The sequence below is a fragment of the Rhineura floridana genome, chromosome 2, assembly GCF_030035675.1.
Source record: "Rhineura floridana isolate rRhiFlo1 chromosome 2, rRhiFlo1.hap2, whole genome shotgun sequence".
Classification (NCBI taxonomy): Eukaryota; Metazoa; Chordata; class Lepidosauria; order Squamata; family Rhineuridae; genus Rhineura; species Rhineura floridana.
This window is the reverse complement of record NC_084481.1, coordinates 139421947-139445161: the sequence shown is the minus strand read 5'-3', so window position 1 is coordinate 139445161 and position 23215 is coordinate 139421947. Positions and strand designations below refer to the sequence as shown.

Sequence of the window (23215 nt, the reverse complement as noted above, 5' to 3'; positions counted from 1 at the left end):
AGCATCCCTTATTGTCTTCTTGCATTTCTTTTGCCAGAGTTTGTGTTCTTTTTTATTTTCTTCATTCGGACAAGACTTCCATTTTCTGAAGGAAGACTTTTTGCCTCTAAGAGCTTCCTTGACTTTGCTCGTTAACCATGCTGGCATCTTCTTGGCCCTGGCGGTACCTTTTCTGATCTGCGGTATGCACTCCAGTTGAGCTTCTAATATAGTGTTTTTAAACAACTTCCAAGCATTTTCGAGTGATGTGACCCTCTGTGACCTTTGTTTTTCAGCTTTCTTTTTACCAATCCCCTCATTTTTGTGAAGTTTCCTCTTTTGAAGTCAAATGTGACCATGTTGGATTTTCTTGGCAATTGGCCAGTTACATGTATGTTTAATTTAATAGCACTGTGGTCACTGCTCCCAATCGGTTCAACAACACTTACATCTCGCACCAGGTCTCGGTCCCCACTGAGGATTAAGTCCAGGGTTGCCGTCCCTCTGGTCGGTTCCATGACCAACTGGTCTAGGGAATAGTCATTTAGAATATCTAGAAACTTTGCTTCTTTGTCATGACTGGAACACATATGCGGCCAGTCTATGTCCGGGTAGTTGAAGTCACCCATTACTACCACATTTCCTAGTTTGGATGCTTCCTCAATTTCATATCTCATCTCAAGGTCTCCCTGAGCATTTTGATCAGGGGGACGATAGATCGTTCCCAGTATTAAGTCCCTCCTGGGGCATGGTATCACCACCCACAACGATTCTGTGGAGGAGTCTGCCTCTTTTGGGGTTTCGAGCTTGCTGGATTCAATGCCTTCTTTCACGTATAGAGCGACTCCGCCACCAATACGTCCTTCCCTGTCCTTCCGATATAGTTTATATCCAGGGATAACCGTATCTCCTTGTAACAACAGGTCCAGTTCTCTATTGGATCATGCCGATTGCTCCTGTAAAATAGCATCAGAAAAGCAGCCAGCATTTAGACTGCTAAAGTGAAACTTACTGTACCTGATCTTGTTGTTCATTGAATGCATTTAGGTGTGAAAAGTATCACTTAGGCATCTTTAAAAAAAAAAGTAAAAAGAACTTGGAAGGACTTTGCTAGCACCACAAACATATTGTACGGTACAGCAGTTGGCAAAATGAGAGAAAAGTTCAAGAGTTTAAGTTGCCAGGGAAACTCAGAAGCAGTTGCTTTGTGCCAGAAAACTGGGAACAGGGGAGGGGAGGCATTTTTCTTCTTCTCCCCCCCCTTTTCTTTTTTGCCTAGGAAGGTACATGAGGTTGAATTTCCATTTGTGGAAGCCCTTTTAATGCTGTATTAATAACAGTTGCATAAATAAAGACTGTACACTGAATGTGACTGTAGAAAATGTATTCTATGGCCCTTTTCTAGCTGTAGAATAGTACAGTCATTGAGATAAATCATAACAGATAATCAGAGAAATGAACTAGGGAATTCTTTTTGATAGTTTATCCCTAGCTCTTTCATTAATTTCTATTTGAGTGTAGAAATGGCAGTGATCTCCATCTGATATTTTTAGCCATGCTGAAGTTGTCTTGAATTACTTTGAGAAAGTGCTCAAATTTATACATTTGCATAGAAAACACAGTGTTTAAGGGCTCATTTGGCTTAGCTCCGCAAATGCATTCAAAATGTCTCAGTGTGTTATTTATACTTTCCATTCCTCAAATGTACGTAGGGCAATGTATGTTGGGTTACTTTAAGCCCTCAGATAAAGGATCATCTAGTCCAACTTCCTGTTCTCACACTGGCCAATCAGATGCCTGTAGAAAGCCCACAAGCAGGCTATAAACACAACAAACAGGTGTTTAGCATGCGTTTTTAAATTGCTTTTTAAAAATGTGTTTTAAAATTTGTATATTTGTTTTTAATATTTGTAATTGTAAACCGCCCAGAGAGCTTCGGCTATGGGGCGGTATACAAATGCAATAAATAAATAAATAAATAAATTTTAGCACAACAGCACTCTCCCCACTTGTAATTGCCAGCAACTGGTATTCAGAGATATATTGCCTGACACTGGAAGTACAACATAGTGATCATTCATTTATGTATTTATTATGTATTTATTATTTGATTTCTATCCTGCCCTTCCTCCCAGCAAAAGCCCAAGGCAGCAACCAAAAGCACTAAAAACACTTTAAAACATCATAAAAACAGACTTTAAAATACATTAAAACAAAACATCTTAAAAATATTTTTAAAAAGCTTTCAAAACATCCCCTTTTTTAAAGAAAAGTTAAAAAATTTTTTTTTAAAAGAGGAGGTTTAAAAAACATATTAAAAAGCAATTCTAACGCAGAGTGGGACAAGGTCTCAACTTAAAAGGCTTGTTGAAAGAGGAAAGTCTTCAATAGGCGCCAAAAAGATAACAGAGATGGTGCCTATCTAATATTTAAGGATAGGGAGTTCCACAGGGTAGGTGCAGCCACACTAAAGGTCCGTTTCCTATGTTGTGCAGAATGGACCTCCTGATATCTGCAGGAGGCCCTCACCTGGACAGTGCAGTGATTGGCTGGGTATATAAGGGATAAAACAGTCTTTCAAGTATCCTGGTCCCAAGCTGTATAGGGCTTTGTACACCAAAAGTAGAACGTTGAACTTGGCCCAATAGCAAATGAGCAGCCAGTGTAATTCTTTCGGCAGTGGTATGACATGTTGGTGATACCCTGCCCCAGTGAGCAGTCTTGCTGCCCATTTTGCATCAGCTGTAGCTCCAGACCAACCTCAAGGGCAGCCCCACATAGAGTGCATTACAGTAATCCAGCCTGGAGGTTCCCAGTGCATGGAGAACAGTGGTCAGGCTATCTCAGTCCAGAAACGGCCACAGCTGTCTTACCAGCTGAAGCTGGTAAAAAGCACTCCTAACTGCTGAGGTCACCTGGGCCTCTAGTGACAAAAATGGATCCAGCAGCACCCCCAGACTGTGAGCCTGCTCTTTCAGAGGGAGTACGACCCCATCCAAAGCAGGCAACTGACCAATTATCTGAACTCAGGGGCCACCAACCCACAGCACCTCCGTCTTGCTAGGATTCAGATTCAGGTTACTGGCCTTCATCCAACCCCACCACCGAGTCCAGGCAGCGGTAGAGGATTTGCATGGCCTCTCCTGTTTCAGATGTTACAGAGTAATAGAGCTGGGTATTGTCAGCATACTGCTGACACCTCGCCCTAAATCTCCTGATGACCGCTCCCAAGGGCTTCATATAGATGTTAAACAGCATGGGGGACAAGACGGTACCCTGCAACACCCCACAGCACAACTGCCAGGGGGCCGAAAGACAGTCACCCAATGCTATTCTCTCAGAGCAACCTTGGAGATAGGATTGGAACCACGGTAAAACAGTTCCTCCAATACCCATCTCAACAAGTCGGCCCAGAAGGATACCATGGTCAATGGTATCAAAAGACGCTGAGAGATCAAGTAAGAGTAACAGGATCGCACTCCCCTTGTCCTTCTCCCAATAAAGGTCATCCATCAGGGTGACCAAGGCTGATTCAGTCCTATAACCAGGCTTGAACCCAGACTGGGATGGGTCAAGATAATCTGTTTCATCCAAGAGTACTTGCAATTGCTGCACCACAACCCTCTCAGTCACCTTTCCTAAGAAGGGGGTATTTGTGACTGGTCGGTAATTGTCACAAACCAGTGGGTCCAGGGCGGGCTTTTTCAGGAGTGGTCAGATCACCGCCTCTTTCGGGCGGCTGTAACCACTCCCTCCCACAACGATGCGTTGACCACACCCTGGATCCACTCGGTCAGACCCCCTCTGCAAGCTTTAATAAACCAAGAAGGGCAAGGGTTGAGAGGACACATTGCTGGCCGAATTATCGCAAGCACCTTGTCTACATCATCAGGCTGCATCAACTGAAACTGTTCCCAAGAAGTTGCAGCAGACGTTGCACTGGACACCTCATTGGGGACTACAGTTGTGGATGAGGCATCAAAACTGCTACGGAGGTGAGCAACTTTACCTTCAAAGTGCCTTGCAAACAATTCACAGTGTGCCTCCGAAGGATCTAAAACTCCATTTCCTGGAGTAGATGTCAACAGACCCCTGACAATACGGAAAAGCTCCAGTGGACAGCTACTTGAGGATGCGATGGAGGCAGAGAAGTGGGCCTTCTTCGCCGCCCTCACCGCCACACATTAGGCATGGTTATGATGTTTTACTCGTGCCTGATCAGCCTCACAGCATGTCTTTCGCCACTTGCACTCTAGGTATTGTCCAGCATGTTTCATTGCCCTTAGCTCACTGGTGTAGCCAGGTGCAAACTGGGCTCCACAATGCCGGAGAGGGCACTCAGGGGCAGCCATGTCAAGAACCCTATGCACCTTGCGTGACAAGGGCTTCAACAGGGTCACCTGCTCTATCTACTGGGAACTCCCCAAGGGCATTCAGGAATCCAGTGGATTCCATTAGTCTCCAGAGGCAGACCATCTTAATCTGTCCACCATCCCTGCAGGGAAGGATCGGAGTCATAAGTCTAAACTTCACTAGGAAGTGGTCTGACCATGACAATCACCACCCATTCCTTTATCTGGAGCAAAAACCAAGTCGAGGGTACGCCCTGCCTTATGTGTTGGGCTGGTGACAACTTGAGACAGCCCCATGGTCATGATGGAGGCCATGAAGTCCCAAGCCAGAACACTAGAGGCAGCCTCAGCATGCACATTGAAATCACCCAGGACTATTGGCTCCTCCAATACCACAACAGAGACAGCCCCTGCAGACTCGGTCAGAGAAGCTTCCAGGCAGCAGGGTGGACGGTACACCAGCAGCAACCCTAGTTTCCTGTCTCCTTGGCTCGACACCAGGTGCAGGCCCTCACAGCCAGCTCTAAGACAGAGTGGTCAGATCAACTCCTCCCAGCTCACCCACCCAGGTCTCGACAATGCACACCAAATCAACACCTTCATCCACGATCAAATCATGGATGAGCGTAGCCTTAATGCGTACCATCTGGCTTTAAACAACAACACTCACAGGCCAGTGGGTACAGCAGATGAGCAACGAGGAACCCATCCATGAGAGGAATGGCAGCAAGGAACAAGACATAGATAACCTTGCCCTCGTCTTCTATGGTAATTCACCACCTCCCCATGGCTTTACTTCCCTCCAACTGTGATAACTGGAATTGGAGTGGCATCACCCATGTCTCTCCTTACTAAGACTCCTACTAAACACCTGATATGGACCCAACAAGAACCCACCAACAAAACCTACCTGAGCCAATTATCCTAGTAGGCCTCTGTGAGAATTGGGAACAGTGAGACCTGCTCAATATTTTTCACACGGCACATCTACTCCCCCCCCCATCTTACACCCAGGGAGGGCCAGCCTTCTGCCATTTACAGACTCTCATTCTGAAAGCATCTGTTAACTTTTTCCTATCATTCAGTTCACTGCATAGGCTCTCACCCTGCTCAGGAACTACACATGAGCCATATGCCCTCCCCACTACCAGTCTTCTCTAGATTGGTTAGAAGAAGAAGAAAAAAAAGAGATAGAAGAGGTTAGCACCCTTGCCCTTGGGACTCCCTAAGGACATCCCCAAGGGGCAACTCCCTTTGGTGTCTCCCCTTCGGTGGTGGCAGACCCGCTGCCCATGAGTAGCTGGGCTTTTATGCCCCCTGACCCAACCAGGAGCTGAAGCAAGAGGCTGCAAGATTAAGCCTCTCTCTGGAGCCAGGGTCAGGCAAGGGGTCCCAGGCCTTGCAGCACTTACCAGGGACTTCAGCTGTCTCAAGAGACAGCAGCCCAGAGGAGTGAGCAGCAAGCACCCAGATGCTCAGATACTCACTCCCAGGGCAGGTCTTCTTCAGTCCCCTAGTACTGCAGCTTTTCACAAGGACCCAAAGGGCAGCTCGGCTTTTATGCCTCCTGAACCAGCCAGGAGCTGATGCAGGAGATGGTTGTCTCTAACACTGGAAGTACAACATAGTGAACATGTTATCTTTTTGTTCAGAGCAACCCTGTGAGGTGGATTAAGCTGAGTGGCCTGAAGCTTCATAGCTGAGCAGGATTTTAATCTTAGCTTCTCCAGGCCAATCCCCCTGTCAACTTTCCAACCACACATTGCCCTAGTTTGCACTTCATATTAAGCCAAATCATGGCTTAGCACAAATGTGCGAGCATGCAGGTTTCAGGAGAGGAGACTGAAGTGACTTTTCACTTCCCCAGTCGTTCTGCTGCTGTGCTGTGGTGAGATAAGGTTTAGCTCTCTCCAGACTAACCACAAGCTGTAACCAAGATTTGTCCTGTACTTTACGCCTCATGGTTTGTCCAGGAGAGCTAAATCACAAGCCTGTGCTCAGTTCAGCAGCAAAAGAACCTGGGAGGAGCAAAGTGGTTTGGCGTAGTATAATGTGTGAACCAAGCCTCTGTAGCTATTATTATAACAGCAGCTTCCTACACGGCAGTTTGCAAGTGATTATCTTTATCTACATGTCATTAAAAAAGGCACCTATTAATTCCTGCGTGTTGATCTACTGTTAAAGACAGTTACTAAGGCTGCTTAAAAAGTTGGCAACTCTGAGTTGCACATTCTGTACAGTATACAACACTGGTCCTGTAGGGTGGTTTTCGATTTTTAGTGGTTTTCTAAAACAGAAGCATATTACCATCACCGTACTTAACTGCTGACCCTGTCATTTTTGTAATTGTTTTAGATTGTTTAATGAAATTGTAATGTTTTATGTTATAAGCCCCCCTATCAGTGTTTTTACATTAGAATGGTGGGATGTATTTTTTTTAATAAACAGGAAAATAAATAAAACAGGCTAGGTATCAATTGATGTACATCAAATATGATCATGGTCTATTCTCAGCTATTGCTGGTTTGTACTCATAATTGTATGAAGATTTCACAGATGTGTTCAGTAAATATTGCAATGTGATACATTTTGGACAGTCAGTCATTAGAATGTATGTCCATATCTCCAATACTTGTTGCAACTTGCTGCTGTGCAAGAGGTTCACAGACTTTGTTGTAACAGGCCTGCCAAAGTGAAGAAAATGCCTCCCCTCACCTCCCGCAAAAAAACCGCTGTGATTCTGTGGAGCAATTATTCAACAAAACAAATGGAGAGACTTCTTACTTGCAATTACTGTGACACTGGCCCTAATCCTGAAATAATAGGTTTTTCATTTATTACAACCTCAAGAAAGAGAGCCTTCTTGGGATATGAGAAGGCAATTTGCTCTGTTTCCTAATTGCAGCTGCTTCCCCTGTAGGCTTGCAAAATTTAAGATTATTTCCCCCACTCCTGCACATAGTGTGGCTCCTCTATGGAAATTCCATATACCTGTTGCCTGTGGTCTCTCCATACTTCTTTATAGGGATATTTATTATTTTTATGGCACTGATATCACACCTTTCCTCCAAGGAGCTCAAGGTGGCATACATGGCCCTTCCCCCCTCTTTATTTACCCTTAAAACAACACTGTGAAGTTGGGTAAGCTGAGAGTTGGTGACTAGCCCATGGCCACCCAGTGAGCTGCATGGTTGAGTGGGGATTTGAACTCTATTGTCCAAGACCTAGTCCAGCACTCTAATCACTATACCTCACTGGGCCACGTAGGACCATCAACAATGAGGCTATGAATGGAAGAATGCCTATGTCACTGTTTGCTTATTTATTTATTTTGGTCCCAGGGTAGGTTACAGCAATTTAAAATTCAGTATTAAAAACCTCAAAAAAACAAATTGCAGTTACAGGAATAGGGTGAATCCTAAAAACTTCTATCTCGGGTGCCTTCAGCATACAATGGAAATTATATAATGAAGAAGCCAGACGCACCTCTGTGGAGAGGGAATTCCACAACCTAGGAGTTGCTACAGAGAATACCCTCTCCCAGGCCACTACTCCTCAAACCTCTGAGGGCAATGGACCCACCAAGAGGGCCCCCTCCCCAAGAGGACCTTCTTAACACCTGAGAAGATCTGTAAAGAAGAAGGCGGTCTTTAGGGATGGGGTTTGCTAGCTGGTTCCCATCCATTTTAATTCTGACAGTCCGGCTTTTCGTGCTGATCCACCATTTTCTTGTCCCATTTGTTTTCGTAGTTGCTGATTCTCTGGGGGGGGTTTCTAAGCCAAAAAATATGTAATTTCTCATGAAAATGCTTATGCTGTAGTCGCTTGTACCACCTTTCCCCCCCCATTTACATATCAAATAGGCCGACAATCGCCCATTGAGTCTGTCTCTTACCACAGGCTAACCAATGTGCCGCTTGAAGATGACTCCTGCCCCCATTTCACTATGCTTGTTGTTTTGCAGTACTTTTGATTTTTACTGTTGAAAAGTCGACCACCGTTGCTTATTTTAAACTACTTTTTAAAGTGAATTTATAACTAAGTCACTCACACACATACACACAACACAATCAGTCACACTCACACACACACACACACACACAAAGCAGCAGCAGCAGCAGTGATTCAAAAGTTGGGGGGAGGAATCCTGTCCAAGTCTGTTCTATACTACAATTTAATGGGCAGGAGGAAAAAAAGGGCCATTGTTGGCCATTTCTGAGAATTACCATAACAAAGAGAAAATTGGAGGGAGGTTAATGGATGTAAATGGTGATTGTTATCACCTAGACAGCAGTTAAGAACGCATCCATTTAGAGGAAAGCCAATTATGAAGACAGTAACATAAATCTGGAGTGGATTTTTTAAAAAAAAAAAAGTATTGATGACAGCCACGACCCATCACAAAAAATCAGTGCTGGTCTGAAAACACAGTGGATTGTTAATTATGTCAAAATCCAGTAACAATTCCGATTTAGTGGATATTCTTACCCATCCCTAGTGGTCTTCCAGATATTTGGAGCTTAATTTGTTTTGGGCTTTAAACAGAAGCATGTGCACCTTAAATTTGCTCCAGAAACAAACTGGTAACCAGTGCAGCTGTTTCAAAACAGGGATTATAGGAGTTCTAATGGAACCCAGCCCATAATCTGTCTGCTGCATTTTGAATCAGTTGAGGTTTCTGAGTCGGATTCAGGGGCTGCCCCATCATATTGCAGTAAACCAACCTGGAAGTTAGTAGAACATGGAGTGCCGTGGTCACGTCATCTCAGTCCAAAAGGGGCCATTGCTGGCGAACCAGCTGTAGCTGGAAATAGGCACTCCTAACCATCAAGGCCACTTGAGCCTCCAGTGACAATGTTGTATCCCAACATATCCCCAAGCTATGAATCTCCTTCTTCCAGGGAAGTGGAAACCCATGCAGGACAGGCTGTCTCCCCACCTTCTGGACTTGAGAACTTGGGACACATAACACATATGTCTTTTCAGGATTCAGTTTTAATTTGTTGGCCCACATCCAGCCCATCCTGTCTGTACTCTCTTCCTTGACACAGAAGCACATAACTGGACTGGTTTCCAGCCTCTTGCAGCCAGCCAAGCCACGCTTCAAAGCCCCTTTGCTTCTGAGATTTCCTCGCTGTGTGACTTGCTGGCAGAGTGGAAGTCTTGTGTACAGTTTCTGCCAAATTCAGTGAGGTAGAAGAAAGAGGAGTGATAAAGAGGGGTGAAAAGAAGCAGAGCAGAGAGAAAGAGAGAGGAGGAGGTGGAGGAGGAGGAGGAGGAGAAAGGGAGGAACAGTGAGATGGGAATGCAAGGAGACAAGTCATGTGGAGAAGGAGAAAAAGACGAAGAAACCTACAGGGCTGGAGAGGGTTTTTTAGTGGTTCAAACAAAGGAAAAACAGTGATATGAAGTACAGAAATCATTAAGTTAAACTTGAAACAACTATGTTTTTCTTGAGTTAATTGTAGCAGAATTCCCACTGTGTTAGCAAAAATGTAAGAGTGCCCCTTGAGTGGAATTGGGCAGTACCCTTCCCACCATACAAGTAAATGGAACTATGAAATGGAGTAATTTGGATTGTAACTAGCTCTGCTGTAGTCAAATTTTACTCTTACTGAAGGAAAGTTGCACTTCTTTTCTTTTGCTCATACACACAATCTTTTGCACCCATCATTTTGCACATGTGAAACAAATTTCTGCTTAACTTTAAATTATTCCAAAATTGTTCCATGCCTGTGGCAAGGAAATGTTGCATGTGTATGAGTCAGTCATGCTAAAATGCCCACATTTCTATAGAACAATTATGATCATGCAACTACAAACTTGTTTGTATAATGATAGCTCTGTAATATATTTTCTGATTCCTAATTACCATTTTTCTGTTTATACATAAATATATCATATATATCTCTTTCATATGTTTTGATAGTTATAGATTCTCAGTAGCATACTATTTAGAATATGTATTTTGTGTTTCCAAATACTTTGTCTGCCTATGGCAGTGGTAGCCATTGTGGTGCCCACCAGAAGTTATTGGACTCTTAACTCCCTGCAGCCCCAGCCAGCACAGCCAATGGTCAAGTATGATAGGAACTGCAGTCCAGCAACATGGGGGGGGGAAGCACAATGGCTGCCCCGACCTATAACTAAGAAAGTATGTACATTGTTATTTTTAACAAATATTTGGGTATAATAATGTCCTGATAGTGATGAATGGTGGCTGCTGCTGTTTTAAGACAAGCAGAAAGAATAGACCATAAACATGCATATATTTGGAATGCCGCTTTTATTTTGTATGTGCCCTGTATGTGATAGGTCTGTCAAAAATATTTCATTTAAATAATTAAAACTAAAAAGATGTCCACATACACCTCTGATCTGATAATGTGCAGATGTTCCACTGACCTGAACCTCCTTGGACTCTGCTTTCTTCCCTCTTCCCACACAAATGTCCAGAAGGGATGTGATGAAGAGGCACAAAAAGATCTCTATTAAAAAAAAAGAAAAAGAAAGGAGGATTGGGTGTGTAGTCATTGTGACATGTTGGAATGTCAAAGTTCATTTGGTGTTTAGTGTTTGCAATGCAATGCCATAGCAAAAGTTGCTCATGTAGGAGAAGAGGGTTAGAATCATATGACTGTCTTTTTAAATTGTTGTAAACCTCTCTCAGTTATTCATAGGAACAGGATGGAGATGTCTGTATAAAAATAAATAAAATGATGTGTCTATTAGACATGAAAAGCTAGCTCTGTGGATGGGACAGGTGAGCAGAAGCTGGAATAACAGAAACTGAGTTCATTCATGCTGTTGTTTATCTTGATTGCTGTACTGTATAACTCCATAGATTATAGGACAAAATCCCATTGATCTCAATGGAGAGATTTCAGCATGTGCTTGGCTGTCCCACTGGAATCAGCAGGGTTTCAAAGTTCTTAAATTTGGTTGGAATCTCCAGTACATATTTTGGATGTACATCTAAGATTTTAAAGATTTTTAAAGTGTGACATCTAAGTGTGTCAGGTTTGTATGCAAGAAAAATATGTTTTAAAGTGCATCATAAAAATACAATTGATCAGACAGCATTGGCTGTAGTGTTTTGTTAAATGCTGCCTTGGTGGCAAACCTGTTTGTTACTGTATGGACTATGTGAGTATGTGTTTGTATTTGTTTGTGTATATATTCTTTCTGAAGCACATTCCACGTTGAATAATATGTCCTTAAATACTAGCCCTTTTAACCTGGTCTGTTACATAACTGCTCTGTTTGCTTCTTCCAATTTAAAGTTGATTTCTGTAAACTCCTGAGAAACAAATGTTATAATGAATGAAGGACTTGAAGCAAGCTAGCTTCTATTAGTGCCATTGAAACTGGATGCCTTGTTTATGCAGTTGAGAGAAAGTATTGTGTCTTGTCCCCAGGGACAAAGAAGAACTGAGAATAGCCCTGTCCCTAGTTTAACTAGCTTAGCAACCTCTTTGTGAAACCCCCAAGGGGCAATTGTCTATTGTTCTTGAACCCAGTAGAGACTTACAAAGCTAACTTACATCCATTGCACTTTTTTCTTCCTGTTGCACGTGAAGTTTAATAACTGAGTCGCCATCAGAGTGAGGTTTTATCTATTACCGTTGACAATATAGCACAAGTGTTTCAAAAATGGGTTTAGTGCTTCTCTGGGCTAAGGGTTGCTTTCTGTTAGTCATTGGAAGATTACTGACTTTAACAACATTTGGATTGCCTGTATGATGGGGAAGGCTCTTTTTTTATTTTGTTGGCAAAGATAAGTCTCTAAAAGAAAAATCAGTGAGTGACAATGAACTTTGCAATCCCGAAGGACGTATTCAGACTTTTCAGATAATTTAGTCACTGTTTTCAGAACTGCACTGGAAGGATTGAAAGGAAATAGCTCTTCAGGTTACAGTTTAGTTAAGTATGTTATTTCATTGAAACTTTACCAAAGTTTATCAGTTTCATTGCTTGTTTTCCTCTTGTTTATTTGTTGCACATTTGGGTTGCATTGTTAGACTGTACAGAAACTAGAAGGGGGGAAGTGCACATTTCATATACTGTGCATTTAGGATTTTTTTCTCCAATGTTCATAGATTTTTTCATCCAAACTACTGTTAGCTAAAAATGAAATATCAGTGATTCAGAGCATACATTTATATCTATGTTTAAACATATATTTGTATTTGGACTTGTGGTTTTCTTGGGTTTCCTTTCTTTTTAAATTCTTCTATAAATCTGTATCCTCAATGGGTAAAGGCTGTTAATTATACTTACTTTACAATTTTAAAGCAAGATTTTTCATGCAATTTGTTACTGTTGTTCATGCATATTTCATTTCCTGTGTTTTATTTTGTATTGTTCTTAAGCGTGGCAAATTTACAGTCTGTTAACCTCTATGAACTAAACATAGTGACACTATATTAGGCTAATAGGTTTGAGTTGAGTGTGACTGTATGAGTATGACTGTACGGTATGCTATAAACATGTTGTTGTTGTTGTTGTTATTATTATTATTATTATTATTATTATTATTAAATATATATCCCACCCTTCTTCCCAGAAGGAGCCCAAGGTAGCAAACAAAAACACTATAAGCAATTTAAAACATCTTAAAAACAAAAGACTTTAAAACATATTAACATCTTAAAAATATATTTTAAAAACAAATTTAAAAGCATCTGAAAACAATTCCAGCACAAACGCACACTACGATAAGGCCTCTACTTAAAAGGCTTGTTGAAAGAGGAAGGTCTTCAATAGGTGCCGAAAAGATAACAGAGATGGCGCCTGTCTAATATCTAAGGGTAGGGAATTCCACAGCGTAGGTGCCGCCACACTAAAGGTCCATTTCCTATGTTGTGTGGAGCAGACCTCCTGATAAGATGGTATCTGCAGGAGGCCCTCACCTGCAGAGCGCAGTGATCAACTGAGTATATAAGTGGTAAAACAATCTTTCAGGTATCCGGGTCCCAAGGTATGTAGGGCTTTGTACACAAAACTAGAACCCTGAACTTGGCCCAGAAGCTAATGGGCAGCCAGTGCAATTATTTCAACAGCATGGTAACATACGTTTTTACTGACTGAACGTGTGCAGTAATCATTCCAGCATTAAAAAAAAAATCCTCTTTATTCCAAAATATTATACAAGATCAATGATACTCACCCAGTGGGAATGAGAGATCTGATGCTGGTATTACCAGCCCCTGCTACTGCTACTTGAGGAATTTCCTTGTTACCCTGTATCCTCAAGTATATACAGGTGTCCTGGTTGTTGCTGTAAAAGCTTTTGAGAACAACAACAACAACAATACAGGTATGGGAATTAAATTTGTCTAAGCTACAGTGGATAACTAACAGTGTATTTAAATACTTTTAATAGATAATCAAAACAAAATAACACACCATCCTTTAATTTATGATAGCTAACGTCCTTATGTTGTTTCCCTTAAACTACAAGATGCATACCTCTCTCTCTCTCTCTCTCTCTCACACACACACACACAGAGTTCCCTTGGGCTTCTTCCCTTTGCTGGAGCCCTCAGCTTCCAACTGCCCCTAAATATCTTCTACATCACTCCAATTGTTCAGCTGTTATTAGAACTCAGTGAAGTAACCAAATCGTATTGTTCTACAATCTCCATAGCCAATCAAAATATTGGCTTCGTTCACAGAACGCATTAAACCATAATTTAAAACAAACTATGGTTTAATGTGAATGCAAGTTCCTATGGAGCTCCCCACTACTCCTGCTACTGCCACTCCACAGACAAAGCTAGCTAAAGACTGTCTTCGGAACTCAGGCTTATGGTTTCTCTGCAAACAACCCATAAGGGGTAACTAAGGTTTGCTCTTTGCTTACCACTCATGATTTGTTTGGAACGCAAATGCTGAAACAGAAGCCCAAATTCAAACAACATAATAAACCATACTCTGGTTTGTTTTGTCCATGGGGCAGAGCAGAAGTGGGGAATAAGCACCACAGGAACTTTTGAGCAGGCCCACCAGCATGCTGTGTGTTCACATTAAATCATAGTTTATTTTAAACTATGGTTTAATGTGACATGTCAGCTAGGCTGGTGTGTTTGCCTTCATTAGTCTTCATAATCAATATCTACTAATTTTATGCTTCTTCATCTATAGACTTCACCATTCTTTTAATTTTTTTCCCTAGAATCCAGCAATCCCCTATTTCAACACAAGGACATTTACCCTCCTCCTTATATTTTGTGCAGTAATGCTGTGTAGGGTTATGATTAGCCAGTCATCTTCATAGGAGTGTGGGGATTTGAACCTGGATGTAGCACTTCCCAGTCTAACATTCTAGCCACTACTGCAAAAAGGAATCAAGCCCAGTAAATAGTACAGCTAAATATAAAATATGAATACTTAATAATCAGATATATAATTTCTTATAATTTGTCAGAATTTAAATAGTGGATCTGTGACTGGAATTTCCCTATATGTTCCAATTTGTTGGATCAGAAACATTGTAATGAAATAATGTCCCATTGTAATGACCTATTGTGATAGGTCAGCCATGGATTCCCTGGGTTTCTCTGAGCAAATCCCTCTCTCTCAGATTCAGTCTCCTATCTCCTAAATGGGAATAATGATCTCTGTGACGGGAATGGTCTAAATATGAACAAGATAAAGAGTGCCGAGCACTATTAAAAATGCTGCATAAATTAATAATAAAAACTAATACAACTCATTTGGGGAAGGGAGGCATCCCTTATGCAAGTGTATTTTTAAATGCAAGTAGAAACTCCTTAAAAGAAAGGCAGTCTATCTCTTTTTCTAGTTCAAACTTTCTACTACGACTACTACATTCTTCTACTATTTTCTTCTGAAATAATACGCTTTCTTGAAAACTACATCTGTTCATCTCTCATTCCTGTGTAGAATGCAATTGATATTTAACAGGATCAGAGTCATTGAGAGGTGATCTCAATAATGGAATCAACTTTTTCTCAAGTGCACAGAAGCTTTCATGAGCTGCAGGTTTTAATATGGCTGTAGTTACCTTTTACAAAGCAAATAAAGTCAGGTCAGAGGTTAGTTGAGCAAGATATTCTATCCTATCTGTTCAGTCCATTGTTTGTATAGTTTGTATATAGTTGAACATTTTCAAAATCTTGAAAATCTTTTAAAGGTTTGGTCACTTGTTGTCATGGCAGGCCCAACCTGGTGAGGTCTGGCCATTGATGTTGCAGATGGTGAGGAGATGAGAATGACCCCTCTCCCCTTACATGAGGATGGGCAGCAATAGGTCCAGGATCACAACCACCTGCACTGACACTGATTGGTATTATCAATCTGCCACATAGGAGCTTTCAGCCCAGTTGCAGTGAAGCCTAGTACAGGGTGCCTTTCTGGATCCATTTGAAACCTTCTATGACCTTCTATTAAGTCTCCTAGGGGCCATTCTCCAAATATGGGGCAATGACTCTAGAATCCACCATGAGAGTCCAGATATTTCTGGAATTCAGTGGCAAACATAGACATAATCAGTGTTCTGTGAAAGTATTCTGTGTGTCAAGGATTGTTTGGTTTCACCCACAAGAGTCACTACTGGTTAGCAATCACCAGCAGATTTAAATTATATGTACGCTTGCCAATAAAAGGCATCATTTTGCCTTCACTCTCTGCCATTCTTTGGGAATTACAACTAAACTGCTGTCTACAAGCAAGAGATTAAACTGTGGTTCTTTGGAGAATCTTTCTTATTGAAGGCTATAACTAAGTACCAGTTCTGACAAGGCTGAGTGGTTTATTGTTCAGTAGCCGTTCAGGAGATGTGTGCTTTCTAGGCCAGGAATGTCCTAATGATTATATACCAAACAGTCTTCTGGAAGCCAAAGGGTATTTTGCTGCATAACTAAAGCTCCTTCTGGCCAATCATATTCAGTGCTACCTAGCTGTAGAGATTTCATAGTGGAGCTTATGCCACCAAGCAATATGAGGCTATGGATCTGAAGATGAGTGGTTTAAGAAACACTTCTCAAAAGGCAAATTTGATTATACTTATTTGTCTTTTCAGAAGGTATATGAGACAGCAGTACAACTCTGTGTGGAATTCAGTTGGTCCTCTTGTGCTTATGGAAGGGCTTTTGATCCAGTGGAGGTATCAATTAATAGAAGAGGAAGGGAGGTAGCATTTGCTGATTTGGCCTTCTCTGTGCATGGAGCTGTTTGCGGAAGTGTTGTGTGATTCCCCTGTGGCACCTGGCATCCGTGAAAATCAGCTGCATACAGGACCCTCCAAATAGGGTTGAAAGATGTCCGGTTTTTAGCTGGAGACTCCAGGGTTTTTTTTGTCCTCTCCAGGTCAGGAATCTCAGGACTCTCAGCTTTCTTTTTTTAAACAAATTAAGTTTCTAGGTGGTCTTGTTTTCGAGATATACACCAAAACGTCAGCCACTGCCCACTGCAACTTCAGTGAAATGATCGCTTAGCCGGCTGCTCTAACCCTGCCCTTTCAGGTTTGTAGCCAATAAATGAAGTCAGGGTTGTGATTGACGGGATTTCTGGGCCTCTAGGCAGTACCTAGACTGCATTGCAAAGGTAGAAAGCTGTTGTTTTTTCCTGTTTATTTGAAAATCTCATAAATTGAGTAAGTATATACCTTTCAGCAGTACCAAAAGTCTTTTTTTTTCTGTTGTGTGCAGAAGTCAAACAATTTAAATTTTCTGGTCTGTTGAAAATGGCACTCTTTAAAAAAAACCTTCCCAATATGAAGTTTTAATCCAATACTTGCTTTTCTGGGAGTAAAGGTGCAATGCTAATCCCACATATCCAGAGTAAATCCCATTGAATTCAGTAGGACTTACTTTTAAGTAAACATGGTTAGGATTGTGCTGTAAATTGATGGGACATTTGAGTGATCACAGCAAAGAATTGTGTTTGTGTTGTAAATCTTTCTCTCCCTCTCCAATCCCCTATTTTAAAGCAATTTTAGGCAGGGCTTACATAGGTATCACTGCTTTTATTATGTAGGAAAGTAATACTGATTGTATTTTTTTTTTAAAAGTTCTGCAATGACCAACTGGTTTTCACAATAAACTGTTATATGGGGTGTATATCTTTTTACATAGAGAGAGAGAGAGAGAGGAGTCTTCCGAACAACCCTGTGAGGTAGGATTGCCGATTGGAAACCAAGGCAGCTCATAACAAGAAATAAATCCCTTTAAAATCCAATAAACATAAAAAGTATAAACAGTTGCAAAACAGCATGATTCTGAATTTTGGGTTGGGTGAGTGTTCCTTATCAGTTGAGGCTGCAGTTCTGTGCACTCTTCCCTATTTGAGTAAGTCCCACTGAATACATTGGGACTTGCTTCTGAGTAAACAATGAGGATTGCACTACAAATATCTTTACAGGTTGTGTAAATAATAAACATCTTTGACAGTCATGCTTATATAAATATTTCTTCATACTATGTTCCAATAAGTATTTGATTTCACACTATGGTTGTAAGTTATTACTTGCTCTACATTTTAAGTGTGTCTTCTTCCTTGGGGTGGTTATGGTTCCCCTCTGCTGTTTTCATCCTGAGGGGCAGATTAGGTTGAGAGATGGTGAGTAGCCCATGGTCACCCAGTAAACATTACAGCTCATTTCCATTTTAAAAAATTAAAACGATTTACATGCAGGCAAAGTTTATGAAGTAGATCCACACAATATATTTAAAGCACATCCAGCTTGCATTTAAAGTGCATGAATTCCCCTAAAGAATCTGGGAAGTATAGTTTCCTCCTCACAGTTATTGTTCCCACTACGCTTAACAAACTACAGTTACCATGATTCTGTAATGGGATTCATATACATCAAATAATGTGCTTTAAATAAATGATGTGGATCTGCTCTACATATGCTGTGCATTCATTAATGAATTGAAAAGAACAATTTTAAAAGATACTTTTTTAAACAAGGAAAGGGTTGTGGCTCAGTGGCAGGGCATATGCTTTGCATGCAAAAGTCCAAAACTCAATTTCTGGAAAAGACTATTGCCTTGAATCCTGGAGAGCCAATGCTAGTCCATGCCGTCAGTACTGAGCTAGATGGTATCAAATGGCCCCAGTAGGTATAAGGTAGATTTTTTTGTTCCTAAAAGTGGAAAGGGACTCAAGGGCCACAGTGACGCCAAAATTTATTTATGTATTTTATTTACAATATTTATATACCACTTTGTTGTAAAAAATCTCAAAGCAGTTTACAGAAAGAATTAAAACAAAAAAATTATTGGCAAGACAGTTAAAGACAGGTATTTAAAAACATTCAAAATAATAAAACCAACAATGAGTTAAAAACAGATAAAAAACACAATAGCTTCTACGTGCCTGGGTAGGCTTGCCTAACAAAAAAGTTTTTAGCAGGTGCTGAAAAGAGTATAATGAAGGTGTCTGCCTAATGTCAATAGGCAGGAAGTTCCAAAGAGTAGCTGCCACACTAAAAGACTGATTTCTTACAAGAGGAGAACAAGTACTATGTGGCACCTGTAACATGCAAAACATGCCTTGAACTTGACCTGGTAGCAAATCAGCAACCAGTGCAGAGGTATTATGTGCTGATACAGTATCGCTCTTGTCACCAATCGTGCCACAGCATTCTGCACTAACTGCAGCACCTTGGTCAGGTTGTGCTGCATGGGGATTTCTGTGACCTTGGCTGACTGGCTGCCAGGATTTTTTTAGTTTTGGCTTTTGGTTAGGAATTGTGACTGGTTGTGGGATGCTGAGTTTTCTACCTTACTCATAGGAAGCTTGTTGTGGTTGGTATGGTATTGCATTTAGGAAATCATCACTGTCTTTTGTTTTTCTTTCTCTGTTTGCATTTCATTTACTTTTAACCTCACTCCTTTCCAGCCATTGAAGCAACAATGGTGGTTCCATGCTTTCAGCTCAACCCCTTTAAACCCGCTGATGATGCACCTTGTTGGCTGCATGACAGTTTGTTTCTTGCCCAATAGTGGTAAAAGAGAATTCACATACTGGGAAGGGTGGCTGCAATTTTTGTTGTTCCCAAGCTGCTGAATGTGAAAGTAGACCAACCCATGTGTGTTTCTTCTTTATCAGTTATTACTCACTGGAATTGTGTTGGCTGTCAAAGTGAGTTTATAGCAGCCCACAAGCTAGAGAAAAAAGGGTAGAGAATCTTCTTACTCTTACTCATTTCTCAGACCTCTTTCTGAAGTGAAGGGTTAAATTTGTAAAGAAGTTTGGAGCAGCCAAAAGGTAGGGGCAGGGCATTCCAGGCAGGGGGTTGCCAACCCTGCTTGGATATGGATATCTTTGCAGAGGATCCCTCGTCTAGCTTTACCAACAGCACAATCGAAACCATATCTACTCAGAAGTAAGTCCTGTTGAGTTCCATGGGGCTTGGTAAGTGTGTTTAGAATTGCAGCCTTCAGGGGCATTCATCTTTACTCCTGAGCGTTCATATCTAACATCTCCACAACACTAGGCTCCTTTCTTCCTACGATGGCCTTCTGGTGACTGGCCTGGCCTGAGGGCACTTAAACCCTTCTTGCAAAAAGCAAGTTGGCTAGATTAAATGTTCCCTGTTCCCTATCCAGACTCCATCTTTTAGCTATGATTTCTATCTTAATTTCCAACCAGAGAAATGTTTTTGTTTGAATTGTATTCTCAAAGCAACTGTGATTGATGCTTAATGTATCATGCTTAATGACCACTAAGACTTGGGCCCACCCATGACATCACTACGGCCTGCCCCCATGGCATCAATATGACCTGCCTCCATGACATCCCTTGGGCCCGCCCCTGAAATCTCAGGATTTGGAATGCTTCTGACCTGGCAACCCTACCTCCAAAACAGCGTGGAAGGTGCTGTGGAGGGATTTTTGCCACCACCATGCGGAGAGGGAATTAAATTGACAGAAATCTCTTCCCTTCTGTGCTGGATCAAAAGCCTATGAGCACAAGGGCACCTATTAAAAACAAATACCTGTTTTTAACTGCCTTTTATTGATAATTTTAATTGTTTGGGGGGGTTGTAAACTGTTTAGAGATTTTATTAAAATCAAGCATTACATACATTTTGTTAAATAAAATTAGATTCCATCTAAAATGTATAAACAGGGTATCTCATTGCTTCTCCAAATTACTGTTCGCTGGACGTTGAATGTAGAATTCAAATGAGAGATGAAGCATTAAGACACATGGGGTTGCATTCAATTAAGTCCTACTCAGAGTAGACCATTGAAATTAATGACCATAAGTTGTGTCTATTAACTTCAGTGGGTCTACTCCAAGTAGGACTAGCACTGAATACCACCCATGATTTGGGAGCAAGTTCCTCATGACTGCATGTGAACAAAATCCTCCTGTACCTTAATTCAAATTGATACTCAGATTGACTGAAATTTGGTACAAAGATATCTAGTTGTCTGTCCCTGTTCTAAGGAGTACCACAAATAATTTTGGGTTGTATTCTGCTAAATCCTACACAGAGTAGCCCCACCAAAATTAATGAACCTAAGTTAGTCATGTCTATTAACTTCAATTAGTCTAACTCTGAGTAGGAATAGCATTGAATACCACCCATTGCCACCACGCCAAAGAAGACTCGTGACGCATATATGGAGTAATGTTATATTTATTAAAATATAACACATAATCAATCAGATTCAAATCAGCCAATTAATTGTATATCAAATACTTCGGGCAGGTGAGGCTCAACCTATCTGAGAGGGTATAGACCCTCCAATCCAGAAGTCAAGTCAGTCACATCGGACTGTAACTCCCCAGTCAAGGATGTGGGAAAACTTATCCCTCCTTGCTATTGGAGTCAGGTATGTGGTTCTAACCTCCGCATCCTGGCCCCGCTGTACAGGCGTTCACCATGATGCGCAAGCCGGTCCCACGTGGACACTCCCCAGATCCACACCAGATGTTACACCCTGATGGTTCCCTAGGGAGTGCCCATTACCAAAATGCCTCAGCCACCTCAATTTTTAACCCCAATGACCTCACCTGCCTGAATTCCATGTCAGCCAAACCGGAATCACCACAACCCCCTCCCCCCGGCAAGCCAATTGAATCAAACCAAGCAGTATGGAGTAGGCGAAATCAGGATCTCAAAAAAAAAAATCCTACTCAGCCCCATTTGGTGACTCGCAGAGCCCATACTGACAAGGGGGGGGTTGCCGCAAGGCAAAAAAGGCAAGTTTTTAGGGAGGAGCAGACTATTTATAGTAGCTCAATCCCTCACCTAATTGGTCAAATTACCCCACCTGACCAATTTGGAACCTTCAGGACCCTTCCCAAGCCTTCTCTACAGTGGGGTGGCGGCAAACACGCCCCCACACAAGGTGGGAACGCCATAGTTTTTAACGTGTTACACACATAAAAGAATAGATTATTTAAATTTAAGAACAGTATATAACTACACACTGTTTCTACACAGATTTGCTCTAAACAAAACTCTACTTCAGGCTTTATGCATTTGTAAGCATATAGGAGGTACAGAGCTGTGCGTATTGCCCCCTCCCCCCTTTAAGGTCTGAGTGGCTTGTAAGCATGTTTCCCCGAACAGACTTGCAATCTTTCCTGCCATCAGGAACCCGGCATGATCAGGGTTCCAAATTTTGGTGAGATAGAAGCAAACATTCTTATAAGTCCCCTCAGACCTTTGGTGGACAGGTTGGGGCAATCACACATGGTCCCATGCTTCATACATGGTTACAAATTTATAGCACCTGAAAGGAGCTAAAGTCAGTGCAAGAAGACACTTGGTGGAAGTAGGCTTTCAGCAGATCTTAGTCAATCCATTCTACTGTATATAAAATCTGCCATACTGGAAGAATAATCCTGCCTAAAACATACATTTTTTTATATTTTCACTTATGAAAATAATTTCAAAATTATAACTTCAAAAGCAAACTCTACCATTTGGAATTTGGAATTATAACTTTGAAAGCAAAATATCTCCAGTCCATTCCCAGTTGGAAGATTTTACTGGTGGCTAGGTCCTTGTCATATTTCTAACTGCTTGTGGGCTTCCCCTAGGCATCTGGTCGGAAACTATGAGAACAGACCGAGGTACTACTTGTGGGGGACAAGAGAAGGTTGGGCGATATTGACCTGAAGTTCAACGGGGTGAGTCTACCCCTAAAGGACCAGGTCCGCAGCCTTGGGGTTGTGCTTGATTCCAGGCTGTCCATGGAGGCTCAGATTTCGGCAGTGAGCCGGGCAGCCTGGTACCAACTACACCTCATACGAAGGCTGCAACCCTACCTTCCTGTTCACCAGCTCCCACTAGTGGTACACGCCCTGGTCACCTCTCGTTTGGACTACTGTAATGCGCTCTATGTGGGGTTACCCTTGAAAACGGTCCGGAAATTACAACTGATACCAAATGCGGCGGCTCGACTACTTACGTATAGTCGCCGCCGAGATCACATCACACCAGTGTTGTTCGACCTACACTGGCTACCAGTTGTTTTCTGAGCCCAATTCAAGGTGTTGGTATTGACCTTTAAATCCCTACACGGTTTCGGCCCAGTTTATCTCACGGAGTGCCTTCAATGCCACCAATTATGCCGCCCGACAAGATCAGCCACACAGGGCCTTCTCTCAATCCCGCCAACAAAAACAGCCAGATTGGCGGGTACTAGAGAGAGGGCATTCTCAGTGGCGGCCCCCACTCTTTGGAACTCCCTCCCACAAGATCTCCGGCACGCCTCTTCCCTAAATGTGTTTCGGAAAGCCTTAAAGTCCTGGCTCTTTCAGCAGGCCTTCGGGGTATCCGGGGAGGGTTAATTGTTATAACTGTAATGCCTCCTGCCCAGTTTTAATATTGTTGCTGCAGATGTATTGTTTTTATATTGTATTATTATATTTTATCAATTGTATTCTAA

At 41.8% G+C, this 23215-nt stretch overlaps 1 protein-coding gene across 11 annotated transcripts in view; it reads left to right on the top strand.

Annotated features, from left to right (window-relative positions):
• Positions 1 to 23215, top strand: part of NAV2 (neuron navigator 2) — a 444626-nt gene that overhangs the window by 275340 nt on the left and 146071 nt on the right. The window lies entirely within an intron of this gene.